Source organism: Acinonyx jubatus, chromosome E4, assembly GCF_027475565.1.
Source record: "Acinonyx jubatus isolate Ajub_Pintada_27869175 chromosome E4, VMU_Ajub_asm_v1.0, whole genome shotgun sequence".
NCBI classification, from domain to species: Eukaryota; Metazoa; Chordata; class Mammalia; order Carnivora; family Felidae; genus Acinonyx; species Acinonyx jubatus.
The window spans coordinates 14,534,391-14,556,141 of NC_069395.1; the positions used below are offsets into that span (position 1 = coordinate 14,534,391).

General features: G+C 42.3%; 1 protein-coding gene and 1 long non-coding RNA gene across 9 annotated transcripts in view; one reads left to right on the forward strand and one right to left on the reverse strand.

Annotated features, from left to right (window-relative positions):
• ESRRG (estrogen related receptor gamma) overlaps positions 1 to 21,751 on the forward strand; it is a 624,471-nt gene that overhangs the window by 38,036 nt on the left and 564,684 nt on the right. The window contains exon 1 of one of the 8 annotated variants that reach the window (XM_027074974.2): positions 946 to 8,672. The exons of 3 other annotated variants lie outside the window; for them this stretch is intronic. The gene's annotated coding sequence lies outside the window, so the exon portion shown is untranslated. Of the gene's footprint in view, positions 1 to 945; positions 8,673 to 8,708; positions 9,613 to 20,059; positions 20,461 to 21,728; positions 21,748 to 21,751 lie in introns of those variants that run through there. 4 more of the 8 variants (XM_027074970.2, XM_027074973.2, XM_053208862.1 and 1 more) reach the window with 4 other exon arrangements.
• LOC106979495 (uncharacterized) lies at positions 462 to 10,242 on the reverse strand. The gene is made up of 3 exons (XR_001430949.3): positions 9,145 to 10,242; positions 4,239 to 5,091; positions 462 to 3,352 (listed from the first exon to the last, which is right to left on the reverse strand). It is a non-coding gene; the product is annotated as an uncharacterized LOC106979495 (long non-coding RNA).

The window sequence follows — 21,751 nt, forward strand, 5'->3', positions numbered from 1 at the left end:
CCATGCTTATATTTGAATTGCACTTTGACCTTTATAGAGAACAGCTCCACAGTGATGCCATGTGTGGTTATAAGGCGGAGGCCTTGGGAAGTGGGGTGGGAGGACCCTACTGACACCTGAGCTATAGGCCGATTTCCACTAGACTTCTATGGAACCTTTCTCAGAACGTGATTTGACCTATGGGGAATCTGAATTCAGGCAGTGATTAACGTTGTTATATCTGGGGCTTGCTGAAGTTTCATATTTCAGCTTGGATAGTTTTGGTAGGTGGAAAATAGTTTCCTGGCCTGATACATTAGGCCTTGGTGTGATTAATGCATGGCCATCCATGTTTCTGTTAGGTCTCCCAGATACTGTTGGAAACATCTGCCGTATACACTTTATCTCACAATAATTACACAGAAAATTAAAAAGAATCAATTCCAGTTTAACAATCTTTTTAATTCTAATTTTAGTTTTTTGTAAGGTAGGGATCATATCCACCCCATTCGATTGCATTCTAGGAATAACTACAATCAGAAAAGATATCTGTAAAGGGACCCTAAGGAGAAGATACCTTTATTTGAGTTTCTTCCTCAGAGCCTTTCTCTTTGGCCCTTCCTTCATTCCTTTTTTTTTTCCTCCTTCATTTCTTTAACACATACTTGTTGAATACCTACTCTGGGCCAGGTACGCTTCTAGGTGCTAGTGAAATCACGGTGGGAAAAAAATAGCCAGAAAAAGCCCTGCCCTCATTAGAGCATATAGACAGAGTGAGGTAGATTGTAGACAAAATAAAGAAGTAAACCTGTGAGCTATTTTGGAAGGTGTTAAGGATTATGGGAAAAACAAAACAGGAAAGCAGGTGGGGAGGACTGGGCTGGGGAGAAGAAGGTGGTGTTTCTGTTTTAAATAAGGGGTTTGGTGGGGGCGGGGAGCATCCTCTCTGAAGGGGTGACACTCAGCAAATGTTGGGGGAGGTGAGGAAAGCAGCTATTAATGGCACCCCATGGGACATTAGTCCTAAGAAATGCTGAGTTTAAAAAGGGTTTCACTGTCCAATAAGTTGGGAAATAATAATTTCTAGATATTTACAGTGCTTGCTTGTTAGCATATTAAATAATTTGAAAAGCCTGCTGGAGAGAAACCTATTTAATTCAAACATATTTAAAATATTTTTCTTCCTCCCTCCTTCTTTCCCTCCCTCCCTTCTTGCCTCCTTTCCTAACATGGCAGAGTGGCTAGACCATAGCTCTGAGCCATCCTTCCAATGTGGATATGACCCCGCCAACCAGTAAGGTTTCTGGAGCTGCATGGTCCAGGAAAATTGCATCCATTCTGGAATAAGTATGAGACCTGAATCTGCCACTTTTCCCTGAGCGAGTCGAACTTCTCTTGGTTTTGGTTTCATCATCCGTAAATTGGGCATGATAATACCAACTGTGCAAAGTTGAAGATTAAATAAAATCAGGGGTTAAAGCACTTTCTAAATTGTAAAGTACTACAAATACAGGTGTCTTATGTGCTTTTCTATTTGCTTTTTTGGTACTTGGGATGAGTCGGTCTCCTGTTACTACCCTGTCTAGGGTTCTTTTATAAAGAGCTTGCCAAAGAGGGTTGAAGGAGAAGGAGCAAGAATCCTGGGTCTGTGGAGGAGTAAAGAGCTGCTCTCCTGGACCCGAATCCAAACTTGTGCCTTATTAGCATCAGGCTCCAATTAGACTAACTCACTGGCCAAAGGCCCACTTCTCTGCATTAGCTGGTGGTTCCCAAACATTGGTGTCTGCTGGGATCACTTAGGGTTTAAAAAATATATACCATTACCTGACTCCAACCCTCAGACGTACTGATGTAATTGCTGTGGGGTACAAATTGAGAATCAAGATTGTTTAAAGCTCCAGCGTGATTCCAGTGTGCCCCAAAGTTTGGAGACTACTGGTATAAGTTAACCCTTGTGATTCTTTTTTAGTAGCCTGGGCAAGAATAAAGGTCACAAGTTGATCATGGTTGTGAATCAGTGAATTTGGTTCCTTTTTCTTCTGGAAGGGTAAACAGACAGGGAGGAAGAAAGGGAGGGAGGAAAATTTACTTTTATCAGGCACCTGTTTTGACAGGGCATCAGGGCCTTTTATACATTATGTCATTCAATCCCCTTGGTCACTGTGTTACTGAAACATTATGATTCCATTTTAAAGACACAGTAACTGATCACAGAGAGCTTAAGATCATTCTCCAGGAATTTGAGACAGGACCTTCGGTTCTGTGTTCTGGGTTGTTTCCGCCACTCTGTGATAGCCATTCAGCCCTCCTTCCTGTCCCCAGGGCTGTCTCCCACCCTCTTTATCTTCCTTCACCTTAGCTCTCTGGAAAAATCTGGTACCCAGCATTTATGTGTTAGCGTCAAAGTCAGTGTTGATATGTTTTTTGGAGGGAAGCGCAGTTTTGCATTTTATGTTTAAATATGACCAGGAAATGGCCTAGTTTATTCCCTTATAATAATTGTATTCATAAAAGTAGCATAATAAGCAGTATATGCAGGAGTTTTACCAGAGAGAGGCCCCTTCTGAGCAAAGCACTGGTATAGTACAGTTTATGGCCTATGGGTAAGGCTGGCCCTGCTTTTCCACTTCTCAGATTATCTAAAGAATTTTCATGGAATAGGAACAGATGTCGGCACATGCTCTCCCCTGATAACAGTTTATTCATTTAACATTCGTGGAGCACCTACTGTGTGTTAGGCACTAGGAGTAAAAGATAACTAAAATCTCTGTTACACTGAAGGCAGTTACTGAGCAGCAAAGGCAGACATATGAACAATAATTCAAGTAAGGTGAGTATAGTCATGGAAGTGTGTTGATGGAGGTGGGGAAGAGGGGTGGTGGGGCCCACTGGGCTGTCACAGAGAGGAGAGTGGGAGAGGACATCCTAGAAAAGTTCATCCAGGAGGGGAATTTTGAAGCATGTGGTTGGGTTTCCTCACTCTACCCAACTGGTAGTCACGAGGACACCAGTGCCGGAGGGATCATTCCCCGAGGGCAGTTGCCAAGGAGGAAATCCAGGGTGGAAGCAGTTGAATGACTTTCCCAGGATCACAACAGCAGTAAGAGGCAGAAATTAGACTCCCAATCAAGTGTTCTGACTCCAAGTTTAAGTGTTCTTTCCATGACGCTGAGTTACCTCTGCTGGTTCAGCAACTGGCAGGGTCACATAGCTGAGAACATAGTTGTAACATGCGGCATCAGGTGACATCTTGATGATTTTTCCACTTGAACCTGGTTGCCAAAGAAGAGTCTTACTCCCTTCTGAACCCAGGCAGCGAATGCACTATCTCGAATGAAAAACAGAGCCTTGAAATGAAGAACTCCAGAAAGCCCTAGGTGTAAAATAAAATCTGAGATGTATAGTCCTATTCAGAGATTTATGGTACGAATACAGGTGTCTATAAATATTTAAAATCACCAACACTATTTAGCCTTGGGTATTATATGATTTCATATTTCACAAATTAGATTTTATTCAAATAAATGCAATTTTATTTCAGATGCTCCTAAGTCATTTGCATTCCTAATCCTCCCTCTCCACCCCCATCTTATTACCAGTTCATACCACTGCCCATTCACTAATAATTCCCAAAGAAATTTCTCCAGCCACAGATTTCTTCTAAATCTTTCCCAAGGCCAGTGGAATCTGGCTATTTCACAGGCCTTTAAACCTAACATATCCCAAACCAAATTCATTATTTTCTTAGCATAAGCTTAATTTGTACCTCTTTAACATGCTACCATTAATTTAGTTGTCCAAGCCAGATAATTCAGTCTGTCGATTCCAGATCCCTGCCAAATATCCCTCCAAGCCACCTCACTGCCACAATTCTGTTTCAGACCCTCATTTTTTGCCACTCCACAGCTGAGTGGACCTTACCCGTATTCCTAGAAACAATGAGTATTTTCCTGTGCTTGGTTCATCTTTCTTAGCACACAGAGAATGGTCCAACCAGCTTAAACAAAACCAAAAGCCTTGTCTTATTTTATTTCATATTCAAATCTTTCTAAAAGGCCGATACATTGTCCTGTGTAAGTTACGTAAAATACACTGACAATAAATTTCTTTGATGATTGAAGCTTTTATTGGGTCTCAAGGCCATCATTCTGAACACAGGTGATTATTAATACATTGCCCGTGGTATAGTCAGCACAGCATTCGGCTTAAAGGAATGTATTATTCTCCTTAAGTTCAGTTTTAAAATAAACTATTCTTACCTCAGTGGTTCTTAACCTTTCCGGAGTCATGATCCCTCCTCAGAATGTGATGAAAGTTATCCGCCTTTTCTTGAGAATAATGGCGTCACTTGCAGGCATGCTTGCCCGCGCACTTGTGCACCCACACACCCATACACATACTTTGCCTACAACCTTAAGACTTAATCGGTCCATGGATCCCTAGACTAGAGCTATCATGCAGTCTGGCTTGAGCGCCCTTGCCTCATGCAAACGTTTTTATTTTTTTCATGAGAGACGCATGGTATAAATTTATTTTAAATAGGTATCCTAATTACCCTGGTCCTGGTTGTTGCAATTGGCTGTACTATTTTCCCACGGTGTGTACCAGGCCTTGAGTGTGGCCTGGGACAAAGTGATTTCTGCACAATCATCCTGATTCTTCCTTCAGCTAGCTATAGACCTTTGTGAAGTCCTATAAGTAGTAAATAGAAGTTAACTGAGATTCTCAGCTAGGGGACCTTAGTTTCTATTAACTTTGTAAAATTTTTTAGAAAATCAACTCTGGTGTAAAATATGGTCCATCTGCCATGATAATATTTTGTTATGTTGGAAGAGTGCTTTCTCTTCTGCTATTTCATTTTATCCTAACAAAAACCGGAGAGGGTCAAGGAGTTATAAGTATTCAATAGAGATAAATAAGGAAAGGAACGTGGAGAAAGGCTTTCCCAGAGTTAGTTGCAATGAAGAAATATGTAGGTGATCCTGCTCTGGTTCTAATCCCTGAGTCTCTTCACTGTAAACCTGTGCTCTTTAACTAACTTCATGATTTAATTCAAGCTAACCAGGAGATTAAGGCATCCAGGCAAAAAAATGCATTCATATCAAATAAGATCTGTAAAACAATACGACTGTGTTAGAAAGAAAGTTATAAGCAAGCATGAATGATAATTAATAACATTCTAGCTGATAGGGTGGGCTATTGGTATACTTAGTTAATTATTTTATCTCATATAAAAGAGACTATCTTAAAATTTTTTAAAAAATAGTTATTTTTATTTTGGGGAGACAGAGAGACAGAGTGCAAGCAGGGGAGGGGCAGAGAGACAGGGAGACACAGAATCTGAAACAGGCTCCAGGCTCCAAGCTGTCAGCACAGAGCCTGATGCCAGGCTTGAACCCACAAAGCACGGGATCATGACCTGGGCCGAAGTCGGACGCCTAACCGACTGAGCTACCCAGGCACCCAGAGACTATCTTTTAAAATGTAAGTTTGAACATTTTTTTGTATATGGATTTTTTTCCTGAGCTATCCTTAAGTATACTCAGAAATTAGAAATATGATCTTTATTAACTTTACCTGAGCTCCTTAGCGTATTTTTTATATCCTCCAAAAAAAGAAAAAGAAAAAAAAACCAGGGTTCCTAGGCTGAGCCCTCTCTTTCATTCTCTCCCACATCCTGTTTCAGATTTGTAGAAGCTTAGAGTTGGACGGACTTTGGAGACTGGTTAAATCTCTTCTTGTGCAAGAGAGAAACTGAGGCCCAGAGTTATTAATTTGCCAGAAGTTACACACAGCCAGTCAGTAGCAGATGCAATAAGAGATCACAGGTCTGATAAGTGATTCTCACTTATTTTCCTATCTTTCTAAACAGAGAAAATCTGACACTCAGAAAATTCAAAATATAGCAGAGAGAGGCTCATAATGGCTAAAAATGATTAAGTTTTGTCCACCCCCCCACACACACACTCATTAAATTCTACCTCATCATAATATGCTTCTCCAATTAAAGAATTTCACCTCTGATTTTACTTAGCTGTTTTCTAGGGACTATCTGAAGTATAGAGAAACAAGTTTGCAATGTTTTCAGTTAAAAGGATAAAACTTTTGCTACATAAAAAACTTCCAGCTTCTGTCAGATTGAAGTGACATCTTAGCTCTCCAAAGGGCAGTTTTGTGTCAATTAGTACATCAGAAGCTATTTAATGACAGCCAGTGTTGTACTTAGGCAAACCGGAAGAAGCAGGGAAAAAATGCACAATGCTGTTAGAAAGGAATCGGGAGATGAAGAAGAGATGAAAAAATAAACCCAGAAACGGAGAATAGTGATGTCATACATAGAAGTGAACAGCGTAGAACAGAGAGAGAATGATCAATACACCCACTAATAGTAAATAATGGCTTGTGGGCAAACTAGGACTTGAACTTGGCCTTGACCAATAGATAGAACTTGAATAGCAAAGAAGCAGAAGGGGGCACTGAATGCTTGAGCAGTGACGTTGGGGTTAACAAAGGGTGTGAGGTGGGCAGTGGTTATGCAGCCTGACTGAACCATGGGTGCAAGATGTGAGGAGGTTGAATGAAGTTGAACAGGTAAAGAGCTTGATAGTGAGGGCTCAGGGCACTTGAATTTGGATCCCAGCTGGGTAAGGCTGGACGAATTACTTAACTTCTCTGTGCCTCAGTTTTTTTGGGGGTAAAATGAGGATACCTATAATCCTTCTCTCATGTTTTTGTTGAGAAGATTTAATTGGATTGGCAAATTCTAAACACTAGCGAAGTTTAGGACCACGACTTTTATGCATTCCATCCATCTTAGTAAGCATTTTTGTCTTGCCCTTTGGTTTGGTTGGAAAGTTAAGCTGAACATGCTACAACAACATTAACTATTATATTTAGGGTGAAGCCAGAAAGTAAAGACTTGAACGTAGTCTGAATAAACAACAGAGAGCAGCTCTTAGCCAGAGGTGGCTTAAGAGAATCCGGTTTAGGAAGGATCTATTCCAACTGGAGTCCTCTGCCTAGATCTACCCCTTTGCTCATTGCTCAAACATCTCACCCCCTGGCTGCCTGCAGTGGCATGTTGATTGGTGGCAACTAGCATGGAAGGCATTTGTCCGGGCAAAAAAAAAAAAAAAAAAAAGGATTTTCAAGGGATTAAAGTTAGTCAAATTTTTATGGTTCTTTTTTTTTTTTTTTTTTTTTTTGCCAGTGAGGCTTTAAAGGTCCTGTTCTAAGGCTAATAAGTAATAAAGCTGGAGAACCAGGTTGGTAGCTTGAATATTAACGAGCCTCTCTTGAACAGTATGCTAAAAAGTTACCAATAACATCAACAGACGCTCACTACAAATAGGCCCTTGCCTTCCTTGACACTGATGCCCTCTACGCACCAGACAAGACTGCACCAGTTCATTCTTCTGGCATTGCAAGGAGACCGATAAGCCGAGCCAGAGGGCTGTGTCCAATTGTTAAGGGTGAAGCGGCACCCCAGTCAAGTTTGAGGATCTGTCTACTGGTCAATAGTCCTCAGACCCTCTTGGGTCTACTTTGGTGAGGTTCTTCTCCGATTCTGATTGTCTGATCTTTGCAGAATTGCAGTACCCTCCCTATGGAATTTGCTTAGTGATTCTTGGCATATGACTCTAGAGGGAAAAGACTAAAAAAGGGAAAAGACCTAACAAGTCACCGGTTATTTTCATCAAGTGTAGCCAACCTCTCAAGCAGGCAAACTAGTCTCAAACCTAGAGCAGCTGCAGATTATCTTGGATGAGATCAAAAGTTTTTCTCCCCACCAGCTTTGCTTTTCAGATTTGACACTCTCTCCCACGCTTTATTTTTTTTGCAACCTTGGCTCCTGCTGTCATCTTTGGGATTGGGAATCCGTGGGAATAGTGACTTTACCAATCCATGATGGTGACCAAGGTCAACAAAAAAGAAGCCTATGGAAAAAAATTCCCAAGCCCATTCTTCTACTCCAGACGGGGAATTAACGATAAAGAAGGGCCAAGTATTTGCCAAACCTGGCACTGGATTTTTATTTTTCAGTAATGCGCATATGGTGATTGATATGTGCAATGTTATGATTAATAGAAGCCACGTAGAACAGACCCGCGTACAAATGACAGAAACTAAATATTATAAAAAGACCTGCTCTGTGCTGTACCGGTCACGTGGCCACACCATCTAAAATACATTCTCATGTTTGCAGAAATAAATATTAAGGGTTATTGTGGAGACCTTTCCTACGGATTCCAGAGAGCGTAATTATAAAAAATGACAAATGCAGTGGAAAGCCGGCAACAATATCTTTGCCGTAAGACAAAGTTCTCCTGCTGTTGTAGAAAAATTCAGATGAAAACCTAGTTATCCTTTCTGCCCTTTCAAACTCCCCTGGTGGGTCAGGTGCCAGGAGCCCCCCAGACTTCCTGATGTGTCTGCAGGGCCCCCTCAAAGAGGGGGCTTGGGCTTTTATTCTGTCTCTCTCTCTCTCCCTCTCTTTCTTCCCTGCCCCCTTCCCATTTTTAAAAGGCTTTAAAGAACATCTCTGGGAGACAAAAATAGCTCCAGTTGTGAGAGGCCTACACACTCAGAAGGCAACTGAGATGCAAGTCAGCAAGTGCGAGCCGCGAACATGAGTGTCTGGGCCGGGGTGGATGCTCCTCGCTGTCTCGGTGCCCGTTCTCTGCCTGGGCCCGGTGGGTAGACGGGAAAATGGTTTTTCAGGGGCGGGAGGTGGGTCGGGTGCGGCTGGGGGTCCGCTAGCGGAAGGGATCGAGAGCCCCGCGCTCGGGCCGAGGGGCTGTTCCTTCCCCTCCCCCCACGTTTTGAGAATTTATTTTGCCCAGGCGGGGATTGGCGACGGTCAAAAGGGAGCAGTTGGCACTGAATGTCACCCTGAAGGTAAAATGAAAGACAAAAGATGAACGCATGCTTGCTTTCCGTTTGCAGCGGCTGCGGCGGCGGCGGCGGCGGCAGCAGCAGGATTTAAAGGGGCAAAAAACCCCACACGCACAGACACACACAGACACACACACCCAGAGGCGTCAGTGATGCCAACGCAGTAATGCAATCAAATCATGACAGTGCCGGGGATTTTTTTTTTTAAACACAGATATTTATTTTTAAAAAGGGAGCGAGAAACGCATGCAAACAGAAACGTGCACATACCAAGTAACCACCCGAGGAGAACCTGGCAGCCTCTGTCTTCTTCTGCCAAGTTATCATTGAGAAAACAGACAGGCATCATGACGTCCTGGGTCACAGGGAGTGCGGACCGACGCTACCAAGAGAAAAGGGAGGCGCCTCGGCGCTCCGGCTAGCCGCGGGCGCCCCTCTGCCCCTCGCAGCCCGGCTCGGTGAGTGCACAGCCGCTCGCGACGCGGACCCCGGGGGCCAGGCCGGCCCCGCGCCCGCGGGGGCAGAGCGGGTGGCCGTGCCCTTGCCACCGGCGGGCCGGCCAGCACCCCCTCGCCTGCTGAGGTCGCGGGAGCCCAGTTAAAGGAGGCGTGTGTAAGATGTGCAATGTTCCTGCATGGGGGTTCTGTAGACTTTCGTAGCCGAAGAAACCGGCTTCGGCTTCTTTAAAATCCCCGACGACTCACCTGGTTAAGCTGCTGCAGTTCTGACCCTGCCAAGGTAACTGGTCCAAATCCTTATCATCAACATCTGGAGACAGACATTGGCATCTGGGGCATTTCTTGATTTGCAGTCCTGGTGGAAATCGCTATTGCTACCTCCTTCCCCCTTCACTTGTTTAGAGTCTCTTGGAAAAAAAAAAAAAAAAGCAACCCCTCCCTCAATAACACAACCATAAGTACCGTCCATCTCTTGTAGACCTGCCTTGCCATGACTGCAAAACTGTCAGCGTGCGTGTGCCGGAGACACAGATGAATTCTAATGTCAGTGAGATCTGTTCTTTAAACACCTCTCCCATCCCCCTCCCTGGATAGAGACTTCAGGCTTGGGAAAGTGGCAAAGAGTGAGGGCAGAGTTAGGGCACTGGACTGACAGGGGTTGGGGTGAGTCCTCCGGGCTTCTGGCGGGGGAGGGGCGATGGGGAAGGGGTCGTTGGGGGAGAGGGTGGTGTCAGGAGTTGAGGACTGCTGTCGTGAGCTGGAAAATCCTTCTGGTGATTGCTGCTGCCGTGGTCCCGGGTGTCTCTCCTCCTGTCCTCTATGCCTCATTCCCTCCCGGCTCCCCATCCCGGTCACCTTCCCGAGGGAGGCAGTCCCTGAAGTTGCACGGAGGTCACCCAACCATCATTTAAGTATTTCAAACCACCTACCCCCGTTCTCCCCCTCAAGTATGTCAGAAGCTCTGCAGGATAGAGTTCCCCCCCCCCCCACCCCCTCCATGTTTGGTGATGGGAGATTCTCAGAGAGAGAAAGACACAGAGGGCAAATCCCCCCTCCTCCCCTTCTCTTCTCCCTTCCGGCAACCTTTTCCTAGCTGCACCCCCCTCCCCCCTTTCAGAATCTTAATGAGCAATTCTGGAAGAGTCCGGAAGGGCCTGGGAGAAACCCCCGCATGCCTCAGTGCTGTGGAATGATTATGTATGTGTTTATTTATTGTGCTTGCTTCGGTTATGTTGTGAATCGCCACATGGGTCTGCTGAAACTAGGGAGGCACGTTTGCTGTGTTTGTGTTGTAGTAGCAGGACCAGTGGCTGTACAATAAGACACAGGCACACACAGAAAGCACATGATTTTGCTAACCTGAACCAGGGGGCAATGTTGAAAATAGCACCTTTTCTCTCTGTCTCTCTTTACAAAAAAAATTAACAAAAAAGAAAAAAGAAAAAAGAAGAAGAAGAAGAAAGGAAAAGGAAAAATTCTCAGCATGTGAGTTGAGAGGAGCTGTTAGGTCCACACATGACCTCCTACTATTTTCAAAACACCACTGCTTAATACTTTAAGTCAGGATCAAGAGACATGCGGATGTTTTGAAGTGTTTCAGAGCAGCTGAATGACTTGGTCTAGTTTTGAAGAAAAACTCTCCTTTGTTTCTCACGCTGCCCAAAGACCAAATAGGGGAGTGTGTTTGGAACATGCCCAAATTCAGAAGCAGCAGGCAAGAGAAAAGAGGAAGAAAAGTCCTCAAGGGGAAGGCAGGGGATGGGGTTGGGGAATAGTGGCAGGGCTCTTTTTTCGTTTTCCCTGTCCAGTAGATTTGATGTTATCAAAATGAGTTAGCCAGCCTAAGAAACAGTCCTGTCATTGTGGGAAAGAGAGGGAAATTTAAACAGTTCTCAAATCTGGGCTGAGGAATGGCCGGCAGAAGTAAGGTGCACGAAGACGTTGATGTAGGTTAAGTGACATTGATGGGGCTTCTTGTCCTACAGATATGAAGAGTCAAGTCTGTCACGAAACAGGCCTAGATGACCTTTCAAACACGTATTTGTGTGTTACCCATGACTGTTACTTTTACTGACACAACTCTCCTAACTCTTTAAACTCATGTTACATAGATGTGTGTATGCTGAGAATAGCGTCCGATAGCTTGTAAGACTATGCATTGACCGGGGCGATGAATGTGGATGACAGATGATCTGTTTTCTTTATTGAGTCACAATAGCTTTTAAATCTCTGTGCATGGTGCGTACTGGAACCTGCTGGTCTTCTTTAACAGGAATTGCAAGGGGAGCAAACAACACTTCCTGATGGGTGGTGCTTTAACAAAACAGTGCAGATCGATCCATGAGGGTCCCATGTGTGTGCCACTCAATGTATTCTGTGCCATTTTTCCAGAAATTAAAAGGTTACCAAGAGACTACCATGTTCCCATCTCCAACTGAGCACCGCTTATTACTGCAACAGTATTTCAATATTAAGTGATCTTCGAGATATTTCGTCTTTCATTTCGAGTTCTGAATTTGAATCAGTGTGAGGACGGCGGTACAGCCAGATAAGGTGTAACTAACTCGGCAGACAGCTGAAGGGTGGGGAAAGTGTGGCTGAGAATATCTGGGGCCGTTCTCTGTAACCTTGTTGACAGGGACATTTTGGTTGCAGCTAGAATTTTAGCAAGAGCCTGCCAGTGATAATGGGCTTATGTTTGAAATTGATCCTAAGTGTCTCTTTTTTTCTCCTTCACAGACGTGCCGTGCACACCTTAGCTGAACACTCAAGGCAAAACTTTCCTGATGCCCCATGACGTTTTCTAATATAGACAAATCCCTGGATTAGGGTGTCACAGGAAAAGGGGTTATTATGAGGTTCTCCTTTTGTTTACAGATGTGTTGCTACAAGTAGCTTTAGTTCTGTTGGCCTTACAGATTGGTCTATAAAATTAATTTCAGTGAGACATTGAAGAGCTCGCTATCCTGGTCAGGTGAATTTATGATATCACGGAGGAATTTTGTACTTGTTTCCAAATTGTTGGAAAACCGCGGGAACACAAAGATTTTGAGGAAAACGCCAAAAGCCACATTAATGAAGAAAAACAGTGTTGAGATACTTTTGAATAATAGATAGGATATGGAATGGTCAACCACAAGATAAAATTTTTACATGGTGTTTTTATGGCTTTAAATTGGCTGCATTGTAAACTAAGCTTACTACTCTATTAAGTCATTATCCTTTTCAATTATTTAACATTTCTGGCCAACCTATCTTCTGTGGTCTTTATCTGGACACATCAGAAATGATATGTACAGTCGTAATTGCTTGTTGTTAGTGTGGGGACTTTGCCATGGAGCAGGGTTTAATGTTAACTTCTTGGGACAAATGTTACAAAGAATGCACAGAGGAGAAAGAATGTGATGGAAACAGACCGAGCCCTATGCAAATGGAGATAACCACAGCATTGAGATGTACCTGATACAATTTGAGTTATTCTCGCTAAGAAACCTTGACAGTATCTGCCTTCTAGGTACTGTGCATTTGGAAATACTCTATCTCCATTTAAATGCAGATCTTCTGTTTTCTCCAGGGAGCAGTTGGTGAATCTTTCAGTTGAACCACTGGTGTGAGAAAACCAACTGAAAATTTCTCCATGAACAATAGAATCTGTCGTTTTGAAGTAATAATTACCAAGTTTTATAACATTGTGATTTTTAAAAATTCCTTTAAAGTATCTTTATAAAGTCAAAATGATGTACCCGGCCCCAGTGAGAACAAAGAAATTTTGTCTTGTCACTTTGTTGTCGGGTTTATAAAGCTGTGAGATAATTCAACTTTGCGGTTCAGTTTTTAGGTTAACACTGCCATCCCGGTAGAGTAAGTGGGACTGAGGAATCAGGGAGTCATGCAGGGAATTATGAATAAGTTCTACGTGTTCGTCACGCTGTCATGCTAGTGGGGGGGTGGGGGTGAGGTCCTGTAGGAGAGTGTAAGGGCCTTTCTCTGGAATGCTTTTCTTTTCATTAGTTTTGAGTCTAATTTGTAAGAGTACGTTGTGTCGGAATCAATGATGGTGGTTGGCCAAAAAGGAGAGCCAAAGCCCATGTGCCCCTTGTTTAAGAGATATTGCAGGAAGTAACACAGGCCTTTGACATAGAACGTAGACATACGGGCTGATGGTTTTAGATGTTCAGATTCAGGTAGCTGGAGAGGCCTTGGCAAATCTTTAAATAAAAATTCCTGAAGTGCACAGTGTGATAATGTTAAGTCTCTGTGTGTCTTGATCACAAAGCTAGGGAAGTTTTCTTTTTCTTGGAGATTAGATATCATTCATTTACTCAACCCTGATGATTTCCAGTTGTGAAAGCTCCCTAGCTCCATAGCTTACCTCCTCCATTGTATTGGGTATAAAGCTCACCTCCCATATTCCCTCTGACACGTACACCTTATACACGTATTTAATAGTGTGTATTTATGCCATTATGTACAATATAAAACCTGTAGTTGTGAAGAAGAATCAGCAATAGTTTTTTTTTACATTTTTTAAATGTTTATTTTTGAGAGACAAAGAGACAGAGGGCAAGTATGGGGGCGGGGGGGGGGCAGAGAGAGAGAGAGAGAGAGAGAGAGAGAGAGAGAGAAGAGAATCCAAAGCAGGCTCCAGGCTCTGAGCTGTCATCCCAGAGCCTGATGCAGGGCTTGAACCCACGAACTGTGAGATCATGACCTGACCTGAAGTCAGACCTTTAGCCGCCTGAGCCGCTCAGGTGCCCTATCAGTAGTTTTAAATCAGGCCTTTGCTTATATTTCTGTTACGAAGGATACTTTGTTGATTTAAACAAGGGAATGATCATAGTTACCGTAAAAAAAAAGGTTGAATGTCTTTGGAATCTCTGTGATAAAGTGCAGGACACTGGAGATCCAAAGATATCTTATTTACTTACGGACGCTTATGGCTGTTTCCGATGGCACACACGCTGAAATAAATAACCCTGGATGGGACTCTAGGAAGGGTGCAAATTAATAAATGTGCTTGTTTTACTTCCCTTGCACAAATTATTTTAACTGGGCAAATATGCTTATCTGGCACAGTCATGTGTCATTGTTTTGAAGATTCAGATTCAGGATGTTAACGTTGTATGAAGCATAGCAAAACTTTCATATTCTGATTCTGATAGATACTTCTGCAGTAGAATAAGCAGTGTTTCCAGATATCTGTGTTACCAGAGCGGCCCGCTTAAATTCAACCTCACTCTAAGATATATTGGGTTAATAAGGCTGAGTTTATGACCAGTATAATTTATGTTCACAAATACCTGTTTTTATTAGCACAATTATAGATTGTAAAGCAAATTTCCATATATGTTAAATACTAAGAACAAGAATTCCATTTGTACAGTGAGTTACAGTATATAACCATACATTATCCTCAAGCTGCTCTTTGGAAGAATATTTATTGCACTTTCTTAAGAAGGCAATCAGTTTTTACAATATAAACATTATAAGAAAATAGATCCTTTTATCAGAGTTTCTTCCCTCCTTCCGTCCTTCCCTTCCTCTTTTCTTCCTTTTCTCCCTTCCTCTTTTCTCTTTCCTCTCTTAATGGGGAAAAATCTAATGACTTTTTTTTTTTGGTAGGGCGTGCACAATTGTTTATCACACATTTCTATTAAAAAAGGAGCTTTAACAAGCAATCCAACATGATTTTTGGAATACATCTTCTGTCTACCAGTGTTCTTGAGGAAAACGTAAGGTTGCAGAAATCATTTCATGCCCTGTATGTTTTCAGACATAAATCAGGAAAATTGTTAGCGGGTTATAGCTCTTCTTAGAGACTGTGGCTATAGTAAACACAGGCTATATATTTTTCCAAGTTATTATGTGTGGAGAGAAATCCAAAGTTGGCTATTTAGATGAATAGTTTAATTCAGTGATTAGAAATTCATTTTCTATTTACTCTGAACATTTATTTTCCAAAGGTTGTAGAAACGGGACATAATACCTGATGATCCTTTGGATCAGACATCCTCACAGCTAGACATTTGCTTTCTTTCGCTAATGTGTATATATGCCTGAACATCGATCTTCAGCTAAGGATCGGTTGAAATGGTCCTGAGCATAGTTTCTAGTATGATCTGGTTATCTTCTTTATCCAAGACCAGTGAACTCTTGTTCTTCATTTCCAAATGAAGGGGTTTGACTTGATGGTCTCCACCTTACTTCATTTCTGTGATTCTGCATTAAGTGATTGATTAGTAATGAATCAACCAATTAATTATACTCCTGTTTATTTCCATTCGATAAAACTAATTATTTACTGAAGTCTGGCCTTTGCCATGGCCAGAAAAATTAGCAGGTAGAGTAGGAAAGGAGCTCAGGTGCAGTGGTTTGAAATGAAAACCTCACAAAATTTGGACACTCGGGTTTACATAAAAACTTTTCATTTGTAGATCAATTCTTGGCTGTTCAAAACTCACTTTTTTCCCCTACATAAAACAATCTTAAATGCTGACTACTTTCCTAGGCTAGACTATAAAAGCCTATGTTAACTTATTGGAGTGAAATATTGTATATCAGTGATGAAAAAATATGAAAAAGAGTTCTATTATGATACAAGTGATAAACATAACATAAAGGCAATAAAACTGAACGATAGTTTATCATTTATCTAGACTCTGGAGGGTTGATGTTTAAGAGAAACACACATATAACTGGAAGTTAAGAAGATAGATGGAAACTATTGCAGAGTGCGTGAAAGGGATTTTTAGAAACTTTCAGGATTTTTAGAGGCTGCTTGCGAAGTATATGGCTTTTCTTTCCCTTGGAAGAGTGTAGCATTAGCACTCTTTCTAAGTTTATCACCTGTGATAAGATTTGTTTTTTGACACCCAAATGCACTGAAAGGCAGGAGAGTGAAGAAAAATGGAGAGAAAAATTATTCTCTGAAGTAATTGGCCAAGAAGTGAAGACGGAAGGCATATGGAGGTAGAAGAGAGGGGCAGTACATGTGCACACACACACGTGTGTGTGTGTGTGTGTGTGTGTAAGTCTGGTCTGCATTTAATTGTTCATTGGATGAGAAACCACAAGGAAAAAGGGGGAAACTAATGTATGCACATTCTTCCTGAAGGGAAAGTACAGGATGATAGTTGTGTGGGAATACTTACAAATTAGAGCATCCATTTTAACATTTTTCTGGGTCATTTATTGCCTGTATGGTCTTGTGAAATCATTAAATTCTCTGAATTTGTCCTGCCTGTAAAAAGGTAAATAATAGAAATATCTGTCTACAAGTTGGCTGTGAGAGTTGAGTGAGATTCATGGGTATAAAAGCTCTTGAAAACTATATTTAGTTTTATGGGGGCGCCTGGGTGGTTGAGCGTCTGGCTCTTGACTTCGGCTCAGGTTATGATTTTGTGGTTCCTGAGTCTGAGCCCCACGTCAGGCCCTGCGCTGACAGTGCGGAGCCTTCTTGGGATTCTCTCTTTCTCCCTCTGTCTCTGCCCCTCCCCTGCTTATTCTCTCTCTCTCTCTCTCTCAAGATAAAAATGAATAAACATTTAAAAAAAACCCTATATTTAGTTTTATGCGGTGAGGAAAAGTCATTGGGTCAACCCAGGTTTGACAGAGTCCTAGGCCAATTTTTGGCTCCGGGGTGGTCTTTAGTAGGCATATTTCTTGCTCACTGTAGTCTCGAACTGTGGTAGGTACTTTTCGTATTACTGTGTTTAGGGAGGAAGCAGGAAATAGTATGCAGCTGGGCAGTTGAACATGGCAAGTCTGATATTTTAACATGTAGAATGTCAGTACCTAGGGAGCATATTTACTTTCTCTTGCTGATGGCCACAGCTTGTCTAGAAAAATGAATGACTCTGGAAACAGAAAGAGAACATTCAAAAATTGTTTTCCTTGTGTCAAACACAGCCCGTCATTTGCACTTCTGCCATGATGTTGATAATAATCTGAATTTCCTGGATTTTTGTTAAGGCTGAAGGAATCATTGTTTGGCAGTAAGTACTTGTAATAATGATATAAATTCCATTAAAAAAAAGATTTCCAGGATACAACAGAACTAATTAACATAATACATGATTTGAACTCCAAGCTCTAGATATTATATAGATGTCTTTCAAAAGTATTTTTATTTTTATGTATGATTCACTGATAAATGTCTAGCCAATTCTTCCATCAGAATTGGACTGCATTTTAAAGCATAAAATGAAGCAGTAGATAGACAATGATTCAAGAAATTTGGGCTGTTGGTATAGGTACTATACTAAAAAAAAACAGATCCAACAATTTTCTTGGATTCTACCTGAGACTTGCCCAATGCTCTGCTCTGATTCACAAGATAATGACCAATGGAATTCTACACTTTGTGATCTGTTAGCCTAGAAACTGAAGTGAACCTAGAAATCAGAACGTCTTGGGATCAAGTTTGAAATTAACAGTAAATATTTCATTGCTTGCTTTTATGAAAATTCAATGCACAGAATATATATGAAGAGAGAGATCTTTGGGTGGTTTAATTATGAGGCAATGTTGAAAACTTTGGCATGTATATAATTATTCGGAAATAATTGAAAACATAGATGGCATGAGTCCTGGAAGGCCACAAGTAACCTCTAAATCGTTATTTTCTGGGGATTTCTATCTTTCCGTGACGTTGATTAGAGATAGTAAAGTGGACTCAGCTGGAGTTTCTTTTAAATATAGGAAAATTTGGGGGCATCTGGCTGACTCGGTCGATTAGGCGTCTGACTTCGGTTCAGGTCGTGATCTCACGGTCCATGAGTTCAAGCCCCACGTTAGGCTCTGTGCCGACAGTGCGGAGCCTGAAACCTGTTTCAGATTCTGTGTCTCCCTCTCTCTTTGCCCCTCCCCCACTCGCACTCTGTCTCTCAAAAATAAGTAAACATTAAAAAAAGTAAATCTAGGAAAAAATTTAAATACATAGTATGCTTAGTATCACGGTACATCTGTCGGAGAATACAAGGTAATTTTAAGGTATAGTCTGTCCATGTAGACCTTTAGGGAAGTACAATCTATATGCATGAAATAGTACAATAAGGATAAGGGTATAATATAGAAGTATGAAAACAAATGAATGCTCTGTGGCAAATTCATATACATACTCTGAAGAGTACGCAACAGAGTTGGAACTTGGGCTGCATTTCAGGCTGCTGTTTCCTAGCTGTGTGACCCTCACTCCTTTAAGCTGTGGTTTTCCCATTTGCAAATTGGGTATAGCTCCATCTGCCTCCTAAGACTGCTATGAGGACCAAATGAGAAAAGTATTTGAAAACGTTTTTCTGCTTTGTGATAGAGACGATGCAAACTACAGGAAGGATGGAAGAAAGAGGGAGCTCTTGTAGACTGCCCTAGAGAATAGGGACCATGTCTCAGTTGACTTTGTGGCTCCCCCCCCCCCCCCCCGCAGTGTATGGCAATGTGCTTGTCTCCCAGAGGAGGCTCAGTAAATGTTTGTAAATGCATGCATGCCAGGCATTGTAGTGAGCCCTTGACATGTGTTATCTTTTACCTCTTCACAGCAATCTCCTCCGGTAGCTATACTGTTGCCATTTCATAGATGAGGAAACGTTCAGAGATTTTAGGTAACTCTCAACCTCATGCAGGTAGGAAGTAGCAGGGTCAGGATAAGGAGCTAAATCTACCCGGCACCAGAGCCCGGATTCTTTTATTACATTATGTGGGCTCTCAAATGTCAGGGCAATATTATTTTTGAACAACAGCGTGGCCAAAATGAATAGCAAGGGCCTTGGATAATTCACCAGTTGCCCAGGCAGCTCCTGGACTGGCTTTCAGATAAGTAGGAGAGCATTTCCCTATGCCTCCTGACACATTTAATGTGGCCTTTTGTTAAACTGTCAGTTCTGATTTCTGCCCTTTGAAGTAAAACGCACAATAGAGAGAAAATACCATGTAATATACCACAGCCTAGACTTGTCATAGGGACAGGAGGGAGAAGAAGGCAGCAAGAAACACACAGATAACCAAGTGGTTAACCAGTGCCTTGGATTAAGTTTGTTACAGCAACCGGTAGTAAGTCAGTGTCTCTCTCTCCCGCTTCCTCACTCTTTCTGTCTCTTACACCCTCTTGCTTTCACTCTTAGAGTTAGCAAAGTCTAGAATCTCCATTCTTTTCTCTAGTAAGGGTGGTAGAGAAGATAACTCCACTACTGAACAGCAGATTCCACGTCCTTCATCGCTCGCTTCCTCTCAGTGTCCCTATAGCCTCACGACAGAGCCTCACTAGGGGCTTCTACCGAGTGAAGTTTGCAGCCGTGCCCAATTTGTAATGAACGGTCACAAAATGGCCTCCAACAAAACAGTCATGTTAAAGCTCCAGTCTCTGAAGTGGGAAGCAGAATGCAGAATGAATTACCACCCTACCCTATCCTGTATTTTTCCCCCTCAGCTTATTTGTGAGGGACATCAGAAGAATGTCACCTGGCCAAGATTAGTAACACACCGTGGATTCGAAGCGTTCTGTAAAAAATAGAAGGAGATGCACTTTAAAACCTGGGATGCATTTAGAAGCCGTTCTGTGACAATACGGTCCACGGTAGGTAGGGACAGCAGAGATAGAGGCTCCGTTGAAGATAAGTCCAGAGAATACCTCACATGGTCACCAGAGTCCAGTTGGTAATGGTGTTTGGTTTCCCAGGAACTGCGCTAACATACCAGTGATGAAACCCAGTGGGGGGTGGGGTGGGGGGTGGGACGCATGTCGTCCCCGACCTGTGGTAAGTCGGCTGGGTTGAATTGTGTGAAGTTGTCAAAGGTTGCTCTCCTCTCCAGAACTCGGCACCAGCTCCGCTGAAATGTGATGCCACTGGTTTTCAGTAAAGGTTCCTTTCTGCAGGGCTGCAAACACAGATCAGCTGCTACTGTGTATATACAACCAGGGAGCAAATCAACCAGCACAGTTAAAGCAGCCTTTTTCACCCTGAGACTTTCCAAGATCTCTTCTTCAAGCAGGAAGTTTCCTTCTCTGTTGTCAGATTTAGCACTGTTCTCTTGTCATCAGATCCGAGCTAGGCTCCCTGCTGCACAGTAGAGAGGCTTCCTTAAGACATTTGTCCTTGAAACTGCACCAAACTCTTGGAAGAACCCAGAACGTGTAAGTATGTATGATTTAGGCAGCAATAGCACAGGGCAAAGCTGCAATCAACCATTATACAATATCCGATTAGCAGTGCAGGAGGGATTTTTCCGACGTTGTGTTACGTTCATTTTCAATTCGTTCTGAGGAAACAAATCAATTCTAGCTTCTGATACAGTGACTTTGCAGTAGATGGGGTTGTAATATGTTAGCTTTAACTATTTGCTGTTCTCATTTAGCATTTAGATGTTACTTGTGGGACAATTACTGTGGGTATTAAACTATAAAACTTCTAAATTTTTATTAGCAATGATAATTGTTGGTCATGTCCATCTCGAGAAACAAGTTTGCTGTGGGGAATGTTTTTAAAGAATTAACCACGTAAATTCACAGACGATAGAATGAATTTGTATCGTTCTTGCTCTCAATAAAACATATTAGTTTGCAGTTCTAATTTACTCATAAAGAGCATTCCACCGAGGTTTTTGTCTTAATTGAATCCTACCCAGTGCTGTCTGTTTGGTATTTTACTGTCTTGCATGTGTGTGTTTAAGTTACTTTGCTGGGATTGCAGCCGTGGTTAAACCTGTATTTGGGTTCTCTTTAGATCCTAAGAGCATTCACCTGAAATAAATGCTCACAAAATTTTGAGGGGGTGCAGGACTTGTTCTAAAGGGGGGTCGTATTACCCTTGAAAGATTTTTAGATGCACACCGTGAACGGCTGTCAGATGTAGACCACAGACTGAATACTCTGAGACTCTAAGTGAAATCTTAGCTTGTCCACTTTCGTGACTCCAACCAATAAAAGCCCGTGCCCCCTTTCTATCAATTTTTAATATGCGCCAATACTTATGTTTATAAGATTAATTTCTCTCAGATTAGTCTGATTGATAGCTGGATTGTGGTTTCTTAAGAGCTTGCTCCCTGAAAGCCACAGCAGAACTGCATGCCATTTAACTAGTGAATGTAAAAACGGGTAACCATGGATTCGGCCACCACTAACTGCCAGTGCAATGACTTGTTGTAAACAATACAAATGAGCCAGGAGAGCAGAGGCAACCAGACATGAAATGATTTTAATAGAAATTACGGTAAAAGGTCATGTGATGTGGTATCTGCTTCTGTTCAGTTTTAAAGGGAAAGTCTTTCTTTTCTCCCCACCACCCCCCACCCCCACACACCTCTTTCCAATCAACCCAAGTAGATGTCTTCACAAACTTGGCAGGTCCCACGCTCTGCTTCCATGGAGGAGGGTGGCCGGTGCAGTCCCGAGCACAGTGTGGTGACTTATGGATTTTCACTGGTAA